This window comes from Martes martes (assembly GCF_963455335.1).
Source record: "Martes martes genome assembly, chromosome: 1".
NCBI lineage: Eukaryota > Metazoa > Chordata > Mammalia > Carnivora > Mustelidae > Martes > Martes martes.
Window position 1 is genome coordinate 146,859,967 of NC_137888.1, and position 13,676 is coordinate 146,873,642.

Here is a 13,676-nt window from a genome sequence, read left to right on the forward strand (position 1 = left end):
TGCCTCAATCGGTTAAGTGTCTGACTCTCAATTTCGGCTCAGGTCCTGATTTCAGGGTCGTGGGCTCAAGCCCTGAGTCAGGCTCCACATTCAGTGGGAAGTCTGCTTGAGATTCTCTCTCTCCCTTTCTCTCTGCCCCACCCCCATGTGCGAGCAAGCGCGGTCGCACACTCTCTCTAAAAATAAATAAATATTTCTAAAAAAGAAAAAAGAAGAAATCATTTCTCTTGTATGGAGGGAAGGGCAGAGGGGAAAGGGAGTAGGGAGGGCAGAGGAAGGGGGGACAAAGATAGGAGAGGAAAGATGGGGAGAAGTAAAAAGAAACAAGGGAGGAAAAAGAAACTGAAAATATAAGTCCTCCAGGCGAGTCCTCCGGCAACGGGATGCCCACTGGCCCAGGGCTCCGAGGCAGGCCCCAGTATGACTGCAGTTTAAAAAGCTGGGGCCCTGGGGCATCTGGGTGGCTCAGTGGGTTAAGCCTCTGCCTTCGGCTCAGGTCATGATCCCAGGGTCCTGGGATCGAGCCCCGCATCTCGCTCTCTGCTCAGCGGGGAGCCTGCTTCCTCCTCTCTCTCTCTGCCTGCCTCTCTGCCTACTTGTGATCTGTCTGTCAAATAAATAAATAAAATCTTTAAAAAAAAAATAAAAAATAAAAAAAATAAAAAGCCGGGGCCCTGCAGGCCTTCCCAGAGTCTCGGCCTGACCACGTGTCCCCACACCTGTGTTCAGTCTGTTTCCCAGGACAGACACCTGTGAAACTTAAAGGCTCAAATCACAAAACACACAGTGATCCCTGTTTGCATAAGGCACCAAGGCACACCCCAGCAGGCACTCCTGGAATTCAAAGTCATGAAGTGCGGACAGTGAACTAAGAGATGAGGACGACGGGCAAGGTCTCTAGCAGATTTCCCACTAAACCGGGCCGCATGGAGGCAGCTTCACCCCAATGGGAATTAAGCAGAGCCATAAGTAACAACAGTCACCAATCCTTACTGAACACCTTCCTTGTACCGTTGTACCAAGGACTTAATAGGAATCACCATGCTGAGTACCAACACCGAAGGACCCTGAGGTTCTTACTGTCATCCCATTTTAGAGATGCAGAAACAGCTTCGGAGACAAGCTGACTTGCCCAAGGTCCCACAGTAAATGCTGCAGCCGTAAAACACACCCAAAATGTCTCTGCCCCAAAGCCAACATGGTTAGGCCGAGAACCCCAGGAAGGCACACTGCCTCTCCCTTGGGAATACTGTCAGAGTCTGTACAGGCTAAAATATGGGGGTGGGTGGACTTCCCACAGGAGCAAGTTCATGGAGCCTTGAGAAAGTATAGTGAGTCAGCCTTTATTTCCTCTCAAACCTCATATATGTCCATAAAGGTTTCAACAGAACTATGTTAGAATAAGCATAAAAAGAGGCTCCTGGGTGGCTCAATCGGAGTCCTGGGATTAAGTCCCATATCGGGCTTCCCCTCCTCTGCAGAGAGCCTGCTTCTCCCTCTCCTTCTGCCTGCCACTCCCCCTGCTTGTGCTCATTCTCTCTCTCTCTCTCTCTGTCAAATAAATAAATAAAATCTTTTAAAAAGAAAAGAATAAGCATAAAAAGAGAGCACCCTGTGTATCCTATTAAATGGAAGGAGGCAGAAGGAGGCAAGGACAGTTTTACCAGAATACCTATTCAGTGAAAACCTAAGGCAATTGAGCCTCCTAGAAACCAAGGCAAAAAGAGACCTTCCCTGGCACAAACACCAAAAAAAAAAAAAAAAAAAAAAAACCCACCCCAAAAACAAAAACCCTCATTATCTAATAAAAAGAACCACAACTAAGCAGAAAACAGTTTTAGCAAGAATCCCAAGAGTTCACCAAGAAAATTTTTTAAAGATTTTTTATTTATTGATTTGACAGAGAGAGAGAGACACACACAACATGAGTAGGGGGAAGGGCTGAGGGGGAGGGAGAAGCAGGCTCACCACTGAGCCTGTTCGATCCCAGGACCCTGGCATCATGACCTGAGCTGAAGGCAGTTGCTTAACCGAGTGAGCCACCCAGGTACCCCAAGTTCACCCAGAAATTTTTGAGACAAATATTCAATAATGTAATGGGAAGTATATTTTATCCCAATCACTTCTATAATCAACCAGAGCTTTAAAAAAAGCAAAATCAGAGATCATATGCTGGATGTCTATGAACATTTTAATGGAGGACATTTCCATCACTGTAGAAGGTGCCACTGGGCTCCCTGTCGAGTGTCACTTTTCTAAGTATTTCACAGAAATAGGTTACTTGCTTCACCCCTCAATAAATCCATCATCCCCATTAGACAGGCAGAGAAATTCTGCTTCCTGAGCATTCTTCAGAAGCCTCCGAGACCCGCCCCAAGGTCTCCTCGCAAGGCTTTCCAGTGATGGGAGCCAAATCCCGCCCAACTTGCCACTCCCCACTGAGGCTGACCCAGAACAAGGAGAGCAGTAAAGTAACAAAAAAGGAGGAACAAACCCAGCCCGGGCAAAGGAAGGAAGAGGTGAGAGAGGAGGCACAAGTGAGTAAAAGATAAGCACATTTCTGGGAGATGGGTGGGAGCGTGCTGATGTCAGAAAGGACAGAGTAAGTCTGGGGCCCAGAAAAAGGGCATCTGGGTGGCTCAGTGGGTCAAGCCTCTGCCTTTGGCTCAACTCATGATCCCAGAGTCCTGGGATCAAGCCCGGCATCGGGCTCCCTGCTCGACGGGACGCCTGCTTCCCCCTCTCTTTCTGCCTGCCCCTCTGCCTACTTGTGCTCTCTCACTCTCTATTAAATAAAAAAATAAAATCTTAAAAAAAAAAACCAAAACCTGGGACCCTCTCAGAGACAGTGAGACAGACAGAAGGGGGGAAGGGGACCGAAAACCAAGGGAGAGCAAAAGGGCAACAGGTGAAACAACTCTGCAGCCTGCGGTCCTTCCCCTTGACCCTCCACCCAGCAACCCAGCCTCAGGCAGCCCAGGCCTCTCCTCTGGGCCAAACACACAGACCAACAGACAGCGATAACAGACAAAGGACAGATGATAAACAGTCCGCATGCAACAGTAACGGACACAGGAAGGGACTCACTGAACACCTACTATGTGCCCACAGCATGCTCGGCACCGTGCGTGAGGTAACTCGGTGAATCCTCACGCAAGCCCGTGAGGCAGGTACAAGGAGACCTTCTCCACCGTTGGCAAAGGAAGGAAAGCGTAAATTACTATTCTCTTATATGGAATGATGGAATTAACTACTCCATGGGCTAAAAACAGAAACTGGTAAGAAGCATTTCTCTCAGATACAGAAAATAAAAATAAAAACTCCCTCTACGTACTGAGGGGAATGTAAATCGAGACCATCTGCGCTCTTGTTTTCACGCCTCAGTTGGCAAAGCACGAGGTGTTTGCCAATACCCAGCGTGCAGGGGGGTGCAGAGGGGTGTGGGCCCAAACACCCCCACTTTATCTGCATAAAAATACAACTGCTCTGGCAACATCCGTCAAAACTGAAGTCCCCACTCCAGAAAGTCCCACAACTGTCTTCATCATATAGTTGCTCAATTATCTGGGAACATCGATATCCCCGGCAGCCTTCATCAACACTGCAAGGGACCCTGAATTAAAACCACCCAGCCAAGCTACTCTTAACTTCTCAACCCACAGAAATATGTGAGACTATAAATGTTTGCTGTTCTCAACGGCCAAGGTTTGGGGAAGTATGCTGCATAAGTGATACATGAGAATTAAATGCAGGTAGATATAAAAGGCAATTAGGACAACGTCAAGTACATAGTAAGTGCTCTTTCAGTGTTAGCTATGAGTGTCAATAATCTCCCTGCCACAGGGCCTTTGCTCAGGCTGTCTTCGCTGCTTAGAATGCTCTTCTCCCATCCCCACCATGCAAACTCCTACATACTCTTCAGACTTCTGCTCAAACACTGCTTTCCCACAGAAACCTTCTTGGAAATGCCACTTCAGAAATTCCCTTCATACAATCTTTTATTACCTTCTGGTTCTCCTATGAATATCAAAGATATAGTAATAGTAGTTAAACAGTAATTCGTGTGACTATTTTTGAGACATTTTTCCTCTTCTGAAACGTAAAAGAATCTCAACCTGACACACTGCCCTATCCTCTGTACACACAACAGAAACTCAATTATACCTCTTAAAGGTCAACAACCCATTAGAAAAATGAGGAAAGACCAAAAAACCCAGGTTGTCTGCAGAAAATAAAATGCAACAGAAAAGAGGTACAGACTATTCATAATGAAAAAGACAGAGTAAAATGAAGTCCCCTTTTTCCTGACCACCTGATTAACCAAGATGAAAAGAGCTGACGATGCCCAAAGTTGGCAGGAAATGGCCACACCCTTACACTCGTCCTGGGCACTTAATGGGTGCAGGCTCTCTGGAGGGCAGTGCTGTGGTGTAGACCAAATCCTAAATGCACATTCCCTGTTACCTTACAGACACATAGGATAAGTGACCCAAAAGATATCAAGCAACACCATTCCCTGGCATACTGTTATGATGAAAACTCTGGAAATATTGTAAAGGCTCCCCTGACAGGAGTCTACCCCAAACAGTGGCTCTTGCTTGGACGTTAAGTACTCAGCACATGGTCAACTGCCTTTGCAGCTACCACCTTCCCTGATGATCCCACCTGCAGGGGCAGGAGCTGACTGATCGTCACACACCCTGGCAAGGCCATGTGCCTGTAGTCACAACCGAGATCCAGGTTACAGCAGTTTGCTTTGGCTTCTCGCCCACATTACAAGGAAGCATTACGCTGGTTCTTTTAAAATGGTCTTTAGGGGGTGCCTGGGTGGCTCAGTGGGTTAAGTCTCTCCCTTTGGCTCAGGTCATGATCTCAGGGTCCCAGGATCAAGTCCCACATCGTGCTCTCTGCTCAGCAGGGAGTCTGCTTCTCCCTCTCACTCTCCCTTTGTGCGTTTTCTTTCTGTCTCTCAAATAAAGAAAATCTTTAAAAAAAAAAAAAATTCTCTCTTTCCCTCTCTCTCCCTCTGCCCCTCCCCCTGCTCACTTGCTCAAGAACTCTCTCTCTCTCTCTCTCTCAAAAAAAATTTTTTTCACATGGAGGAAATCCACTGAAATAGGGTCAGCAAATGACACCATGAGGTCTAAACCCCAAGGACCCCTATTTCACATAAGAGGACAAGCCACTTCACTCTACACCTCCTTAAGGGTGCGAGTGATAACACTGCCCACCACCCCAACCCCAGCAGGGCTGTGCCAAGGATGAAATGAGTTTCCACAGCAGTGCCCGGAAGCCTGCCAGCCACAGAGCAACCACTCATAAGCATCAGCCTGTGTTAGCATTTGTGATGGCTGTTAACCCTTCTGAGCCATGGGAAGCCGGGAGAGTCGGGAAAACATTCTGGGTGTTTCTGTGAGGGTATTTTTGGAAGGATTAACATTTCAATCAGTAGACCCAGTAAAGCAGACTGCCCTCCTTAATGTGGGTGGGCCTCATCCCATCTGGTGAAGGCCTGACTAGAACAAAGAAACCCCCCTCCGGTAAGACGCTTCCTCCTGTCTGACTGTTTTGGAGCTGACATCAACTTCTTCCTGCCTTTGGACTCAAACTGAAACACTGGCTCTTCCTAGCTTGCAAGCTGCCGGTCTCTGACCTGGAGCTACTCCACTGGCTCTCTTGGGTCTCCAGCTTGCTGACTGCAGACCTTGGGACTTGTCAGCCTCCATAATCCTGTGAGTCAATTCTTCATAATAAACCTCTTTACAGATGTATATCCTGTTGGTTCTGTTCCTCTGGAGAGCCCTGACTAATACATGATTTATGAAATCTGATTCGTTCCAGGTCTAATTATAGCTATAAAGTTCCAGTTCACAACGGTTTCAGCTTGAAGGGCTCAAATCTGTCAATGTTCACACCACATCGGGGGGCAGAGAACACAGACAGGTCTCCCCAGGCCCCGAGTCCCAGAGTCACCGCTGAACCGCACAGACAGGGGAACATCTGAACCCAGGGGAACAACTACACTGAGCTCCTCCTGCCAGCCTCACACCCTCTCCCTGGAAAGGCCCTATAGCACGCCGTGCCAAGGGGGCAAACAGGGTGCTAAGGCCAGAGGCCCACACCTGGCCCCTCAGTCAGCAAATGCCCCTGAGCCCTGGTCTGGTCACATCAAAAAGGGGACCCCTTGACAAAAGCATGTAAGAAGCGATCCTCATTTCACTCTGATACCTGCAAATTAATATAAATCCATTATGAAAACGGAACGGCCAAAGGAACGCCATGAGGAACGCTATTTGAGGCTGGGATCGATGTCCTGAAGCGCCTGCAAAGCACACCTGGTTAATACTTTAAAATAAGATCACTCTCGGGGCTCCTGAGGGGCTTGGTTGGTTAAGCATCTGCCTTAGGCTCAGGTCATGATCCCGGAGTCCTGGGATCAAGCCCTGCATCGGGCTCCCTGCTCAGCGGGAAGCCTGCTTCTCCCTCTGCCTATGCCCCTTCCCCCACTGCTTGTGCTCTCTCACTCTCTCTCAAAGAAAGAAAAAAAATCTTTAAGAGAAATAACAAGATCACTCTTTAATTTTGTTTAACATCATTTACTATTTGCCAGCTTCCTAAAACGGTTTAAAATGGGCAGAGACTACCAGGAATACATTGGATATGTTCAAAACTTGTTTCAAATTCAAAATGCAAACCAATTCGGACAATAAAAAAATACATAGATATCAAGCACCTGGAACTACAGATGCCAGATCGCATGCTAAAAATCTTACTAATACATTTTGCCTAGACTTTACAATGTCTGTCGAAGACCCTGTGTGACAGATATTCTCCCCACTCCCCTCACGATGAGGGAACGAGGGGGAAGGAGGATCCGCTGCGGACCTCCAAAATCACTTACAGAGCATTGAAAGGACAGATGTGAATGTTTGCGTGTTTTGCTGAAGCTTACACATCAGCTCCGGAAACCAGCATACGAGGCCTTCCTCGGCATTCCACGCACAAAAACCAACTGCTCAACAGAGCAGATTCCGCTACGAAGAAAAGAACACGTCTAAGTTATGAGTTTAGAAAACGTGTCATTCCCTGGATGCTAATTCACAACTCACCCTGTGAAAGAAGGGATATTTCACGGTCCATTCTTTTCTGTCTCACTCAGCCAAGTACCATTCAGGCTAAACTTCTCAACGGGAAACACATGAGGACTTTTACGCTAGACAGGAACCAACAGGCAAGATGTTAAACTGAACTCATAAAAGACGTCCATAATATTTTCTCTGAGCATGTTTTCAGAGGATAAACCATCAGGTTTGATGGCTTAGGCTAGCAACAGAAGAGGAACAAATCCTAAACAGTGGATTTGCAGAGTGGGAGCAATGCTCGGGGGCCGCCGCTGGTCAGCTCAACCTCTGCCTGTCTCCGGGGCTCAGAGCCGGAGCCAGTTCTCAGGCTGGACCCCAACAAAATGCTGGCCTTGCGGAGCTATTGGTTGAACAGAATCGCAGCACATGCCTGAGGGGCTTTACATAGCCCTCCCACCCCCACACTCACACACTCACAGGACCCCATCATCTCTCATTGAACTCTTAAATGTCCTGAAAACTGAACCAATTTGAACAGGCCAAGAGGGGCTCGCTTCTCAGTTTACTGGGTTTGGGCCGAGTCAGCTCTTGGTAAGAGCAGGAAGACAGGACAGACACCAGATGTTCATCCATCATCAGACTCTGACCCGCTCCCCCAGCAGGGGAGACAAGCCAGAGCACAGATGATTCGCAAGCTCTCCATCACTGGGGTGTGGATCAGAGGTACAGACGGGGCCAAGCATGTTTAGGAAAGAAAGGAAAAAAAAAAAAAAAAAGTAAAGGCAGAGAAGAGAGGGGGAGGAAGAGAGACACTAACTCTGTTCTTCCTTCGCCTTTCAAAAAAGTCCTCGCTGACCCAGATGCCAGGTGAGGTTCTGAGAAACCAGGATGAAGACACAGGATTAGGAAAAATTGAAGAGTTGGAGAGGTAAGGGCTGGGGGGACGGGAAGCTGGAAGACCCTCCCTGTTTAGCTGCTGCAAAGAACCACAAGGGGGAAAGTGCTGGGAGTCTGGGAGGCCTGGTCCCAACTCAGAGCTGTCCTCACAGCCCCGTGTCACTGCCTCCCCCGAGCCTCCGAGATGAGGGGACAAGGTGGGACCAGCTTCTGTGGACCCTCGGCTCTGCCCTTAAATGACTCAATATTGCAATTTCCCCACTATGCACCCAAGGACATCCCGCCAAGCAAAACAGGGCAGGAGAGACACTACTTCTCCTGTGGTCTCTTCTTTCCGGCCACACCACAAAGAAAACAAACAGCAGATACTCTTACCACATGCGTTTGTCCGAATGAGCTCGCCTTGGCACAGTCCTGGCAGAGGCTGGGCCCCGACGGGCTGCCCGAACCGAAGTACCAAGGCCATGGACAGAAATCCACTCCAAAAGCAATTCAGAGAGAAGGGGGATTCTCCGTGAGAACCCCAGCACGAGCAAGACCTCAGCACAGCCACCCCGCTGTGCCTCCCTCAGCAGCTTTCTCGGTTTGCTTGTTGGGGCAAATCCCAAGATTGTGGCTGCTCTGGAGGCACAATGGGTTACGTAACTCCAGGCAGCCTGGGCACCCTATCGGCTCATCTTGTTAAACCGCCCCAAAGAGAAAATGACGCACCCAAAATGTGATATCCTGAAGTTGTTGGGGTGGGGGGGAGCAGGGGAGCAGGGCTTTGTGCTGGACACTGGGCTTTGCCTAAAAATGAAAAAGGAACAAAAGGTCTGCTGTTCACCTCACTGCTCGCTGGGAACCGAGGGCGGAGGGTATTTACCGGAGGCCTGATGCCAAGTGGGCTCCCGGGACTGCACTTGGCAAAGCCCCTAGAGGCGGAGAGGCATTCTTGGGGACACTCCAGGTCTCTCCGAGAATAGTGTTCACTATTTCAATGACCCTCTAGTAAGACTTGAACCTGCACCATCCGGCCGTCCAGCACCTTGACCATGAAACAGGGTCTGTGCTCACACTCCTGGTTCACTCAGCCACTGCCAAATGTGACAGCGCTGAGCTCTGCGTCTCAGTTGTCCTCCACCGGCTTGCCACCAACATCCCAGCAAAGAGCCTCCAAGCACCACGCCCTATGGGGTTTGAAGTTCCAGCACTGCATTCTACCATTTCCTTGTCCTCGGTTGTCACGTTCAGAGAAAGTGAAACTACTTCAACAGGCTAGATGTTTCCTGGATTTCGCTGGTACAGATGCCACTGGAAGCCCAGGGGTTAGTTCACATGCTTGTACAAATGAGGACACAGTTGGGACACTGCCTCCTCCAGGAAGCCTTCTGGGTCCTCCCACAAACTTTTCCCTCCCAGGCTCAGCCAAGCACTCCTCTCAGCATGCTCCCATATGCCCATGCTTATCGCTGTGCTAACTGTGGCGCACCATCCATTTTCACACGTTCATCTGACCACCCCACTGGACTGTATTCCTGGGGGGCCCAGAACTCCTGTCCTGGGGTCATGACATGCACTCCAATCTCACCCCTCAGGTTCAAGGATCTTGGGCAAGATGCTGAACCTCTCATGATTTAGTCTCTCTACCTGTAAAAAGGGGATAAGAGACCCCACTTGCCAAGCACTGGCTGCATGAGGTATGATTTTAATCACTGGGATTCAGGGCTGCACAAAGTCCTTGCCCTAAAATACAAACGCACAGTAGTAACTCATGACTAAGTCTGGGGAGGAAGGTAAGGCAGGAGAAAGAGAAGGGGAAAGGTAACAGTGGACCATTCTTCATTCAGGGCAGTCACAAAATGGCCTCTAATGAAATCCCCTTTGGAGAAAGTGAAAAGGGAATCATGAGGATATCAGGGTAAGGCGATCCAGGTGCTGGGCAGCAGCAAGAACAAAGGTCCTGAGGCAGCACATTCCTGGTGAGTCCAAGGATTAGCAGGGAGACCAGTGTGTCTGGGGTGGAGTGGGCACAGAGAAGACAGAGAGGTGGGACTTAGACCTGTCACTTAGACCTCCAATGGCAATGATCCGATAGGAGCCCAATGGAGATCTGGAGCAGATGAGTTAAAGAAATCATCTGACTGTGTGTTTAAAAAGCCTCATTGGTGGGTAGACGGAGAACGGACCGCACAGAAGCAAGCAGGGAAGCAGGTGGCCCAATTTGGAGGCCACCGCAATAATCCAGATGTAAGAGGAAGGTGGCCTAGGACAGGGTAGATGCCATGGAGCTGGTGAGAAGCCATCAAATTCTGGACACACTGAAGACCAAGCCAGCAGACTTCCCAGCAAACTGGGGTGTGAAAGAAATACAGAGGTCATGAATGCCTCCAAGGCGACTGGCCTGGGCAACTACAAGGACAAAAGTACCATTTATAAAGACAGGGTAGACTACAGGAAAAGCAGTCCGAGGTGGGAAAGGGTTCACTTTTAGCTATTCAAGTTTAAGATGCCCACAGGCACCCAAGGGGAAGATGTTGTATGTGGCTTTAAACCAACATGTCTGGCCTCCAGGGGAGAGGATTAGTCTGAGGACAGGAGCTAGACAGGGGTCAGTGTGGGGCAGATTCTAAATCCTGGGGACTGGGGGAGATCACCTGTGGCACTAGTGCTGATGAGAGAGGGAGGGGCTAGCAAGACTAAGCCCCAGGCCCTCCAACATCCCCAGGATCGGGAGGAACAACAGCCAGCAAGGTAGGAGAACAGGAGAATCAGGGAGCCAAGGGAGGACCAGATTTCCAGAAGGGAGTGCTCAGCACTGTCAAGCCCTGCTGAAAAGGCAAGAAGATGAAGGCTATGGACGGACCCCTGCACTGACAAGGCCTTCAGTGCTAGGAGAATGGTAGGCTCACACCCTGCTCGCCCTGGGTGCAGGTGAGCACAGACAGGAGCAGAGACATGGGTACCGACACTGGCCGTGAGGACCCCCAGCAATCCTCTTCACGAAGGGAGAGATCATAGCATGCTTCTGTGCTAAGAGGAGGCTCCCTGAGCAAGGGGAAATGGATGACGTGTAAGAAGAGAAGCTGCAGGAAACGTCTCCTTCCAGAAGTGGGCAGACCAGCAGGGGTGGGATTCAGGGCACGAGCCGACGGAGGACCACTCGTGGGGCAGGAACTCAGCACAAGGGCGAGGCCCCCAGGCTGGGATCCTGGGTCATCCCCCTGGCCCTCTATACTTGGGATACTCCTGACATACAGGAGGTCCCCCATGCTTAACTGTGAGACAGATCAGTGGAAAGCTACTGGAAGCAAATCTGCACATTTTCAGCTGTCACTGGGTGTTATTTCAAACAGGAGGAGAAAAGCAAACACTGTAGACAAAACGAGAACTGGGGTGAACTTTGATATGAAAGCATCTAGATGTGACTCGAACAACGCTCCTTGCTGCTGTCTGCGCTCACCAGCCCACACCACATCTGCTCGGAACCCCGCCAAGCACTCATCCCCATGATCCCTGGGGGCGGGGGGAAAACAAGCAAGAGCTTCAGTGGGATGAACTCTGCTCCTGGGCCGCGGGGAAGTCATGACGGCTGAAGGCATGTGTAAGAAGCGCTATCTAAGCCAGCCTTGGCAGCAGACACCGGGCACCATGAGCAGCTCCCCATGTTTGCATCCCCACAAGGCAGTTGTGTGTGATTTCCATTCCACCTGCCTTTATGCGAGAATCAGAAACGGAGTCTCCCCGAGAGGAGCAGGAGCCAAACTACACCCAGCATCACTACAGGCCAAGCAAGCTGCTCAGGGTTCAAAATTCCCATCCTTGGGGCACCTGGGTGGCTCAGTTGTTAAGCATCTGCCTTCAGCTCAGGTCATGATCCCAGGATCCTGGGATCAAGCCCCGAATCGGGCTTCCTGCTCAGCGGGAGGCCTGCTTCTCCCTCTCCCACTCCCCCTGCTTGTGTTCCCTCTCTCGATGTGTATCTCTCCGTCAAATAAATAAATAAAATTACGAAAGAAAATTTCCCATCCTTAATCTTCAGGGCAGTTCTTCATCTCATGTTGGGTCTGGATGGTGGCTCTCGCCATCCCAAAGCTCAGACCCTCCGCACTCCACTCGTCCTCCCTGGCCCTTCACACCTCCCTCCACTAACTCCTGTGGCCACACACCCCCGTACCCCCCACCCCACCCCAGGCAGGAAAGGCCCCCTTACCGGTGATGGTGCAGGCATCCCGGTACCCTCTGCAGCTGGGAGCATCTTCCACAGCCTCGCTTACATAGTGCTCCTCAGGGATGCCCGGGCTGCAGGCTAGGACTGCATGGCTGCACGCCTCCAAAGGGGGCACAGAGTTGGCCGAAGTGTCGTCGTGCGGAGCTGTGGCGTCCAGCTTGGCAGGTTTCACGGGGAGGTGCCCACTGCCATCGGGGGCCCCGCTGCCGGAGTCTGGGGCAGTCAGGTGGACAGCCCCCGGTAGGTGTGTTGCACCAGCAGGGGCTCCTTACAGGAAACCTAGGGGACAATCCAGACAGAGGAGCAGTTAGCGGAGCTTCTGAGATGATGTGGGTTCAGATCACAAATTCTGCAAACCAAGGCATTTCCCATCAAATTCTTCAATTCTGATCAAAGAAACGGCACAGTGGAGCTTTCCAGAGACCACCTGATGTAGGGTGACACCTTGCCCCGAAGGCTTATTAATGGAATGTGTCCTTCCCTATAGCTGTGGTTTAAATTTCCATTTTGATTTCTAATACTAATTCATATAATCAATATAATGCCTATGAACAAAAGCTCTTTGGGATCATCAATAATTTTTTAAGGGATCCTGGGACCAACAAAGTTTTAGAATTACTGCTCCAGTATATAGTTCTGTTCTTTTCATCAAGTATAATAACAACCAGTATAGTTAATAGTAAATAACCAGTATAGTTCTTTTTTTTTTTTAAGATTGTATTTATTTATTCAACAGAGAGATCATAAGTAGGCAGAGAGGCAGGCAGAGAGAGAGGGGAAAGCAGGCTCCCTGCTGAGCAGAGAGCCCGATGCGGGGCTCGATCCCAGGACCCTAAGATTGTGACCTGAGCCAAAGGCAGAGGCTTAACCCACTGAGCCACCCAGGCGCCCCCTACTTTTTTGAAATAAGAAAGGAAACAAAAAGAGGGGGAAGCTAACGGACATTTTACCCAACACCAACACAGCACAGTAGGTTGTGACAGAAAACTACAGCCCTAGATCTGTGACCTTTTCCCTTCACAAGATGTTATTTACCATAATACACCAAGAGTTCCTATTAGATATAAATGAATTCAGCCCTCATTCAAGTGAACACACAACTATCAAGTGGGAAGGAGTGGGGGAGCCTGTAGATCCCTGGTGAAAAGTGAAGGGTAACCAGAGATAAAACTGGATTGTGACATCTACTTAGTGATTCAAATATAAATGGAGAAGCCGCCTGGTAAGAAAAAGCCTAGAATTCCCAAGCAGTACCCCAAAAATATTGCAGGCTGCAGTGGCCTACGGAAATGGACCAGGAGACCTCCAGAAGAGACCCATGAGCCCATTAATCTACTGTTCTATGCAAAGACAACAGAAAGACATTGTCAGACATGTAAAAGCTTAAAGATTTGATCCCCGATACTCCTGGGGAAGCTCCAGCCAGGGAAGCCCACCACACCTTACAGGCTCCCACTAGTGAACAGATCAATGGAAAGAACTCAAAG

At 49.6% G+C, this 13,676-nt stretch overlaps 1 protein-coding gene across 1 annotated transcript in view; it reads right to left on the reverse strand.

Moving 5' to 3' along the window:
- Window positions 1-12,415, reverse strand: part of TRAK1 (trafficking kinesin protein 1) — a gene marked incomplete at its 5' end in the record, with an annotated part of 118,935 nt that extends 106,520 nt beyond the window's left edge. Inside the window, one exon of the mRNA XM_080817903.1 lies at window positions 12,172-12,415. The remainder of the gene's footprint in view (window positions 1-12,171) is intronic.
- Between the last annotated feature and the right edge of the window lie 1,261 nt (window positions 12,416-13,676).